This window comes from Penicillium arizonense (genome assembly GCF_001773325.1).
Source record: "Penicillium arizonense strain CBS 141311 chromosome Unknown PENARI_contig194, whole genome shotgun sequence".
In the NCBI taxonomy this organism is placed as follows: Eukaryota; Fungi; Ascomycota; class Eurotiomycetes; order Eurotiales; family Aspergillaceae; genus Penicillium; species Penicillium arizonense.
Window position 1 is genome coordinate 1 of NW_019173471.1, and position 668 is coordinate 668.

Genomic DNA, 668 nt, shown 5'->3' on the forward strand with positions numbered 1-668 from the left:
AGAATTACCGTCGCATGGTCTCGTAGTAGGACGCACCCTTTTCATTGCTGATTGGTACATGTTGGGGCGCAGGGGGTTCCTGGCCCATTCCGAGCATTAGCAGAGCAGACGTAGTCGCCAGAACCAAGGAACTCGGTTCAATATAATGGCATTTCACTATCTTCAGCCATTTTCGCAGAACTTTCATGGCTTCTGCTATCATACCGTACATATATTTTGTGGGTGTAGTATTAAAAGACAGGGACAGATTGGGAACCCGTCGTCACTCTAGTAAACCGAGGAACTCTCAAAACGCCTTTGTGTGACATGTGACACATAATAAAGACCAAAGCTATTGACGGTGCGTAGTCTGTACTTACGTCCACCAATTAATATCGACTTCACAATGCGTCGCCTCAATTAAACAGGTATCCTTCTACCAGGTAGCTATGTCGAAATGCGATCGTTACGGTACACTAGCACGGGCATAACTAGTTGAGTACTTGAAAGTCTAGGTGAAATACTACAGCTGCAGAATAAAAAAGGGGGTTGGAGCTTTGTAAGGTCGTCGAGAGCCTGGCGATCATATGAGGATGTACGAGTAGAGTTGCAACCCTCAGGGGAAAATGACGATCGCAGCCCCGGAAAAGTCATTTTCCCGTATGCGCTCCCACTACCTACGTGTCACG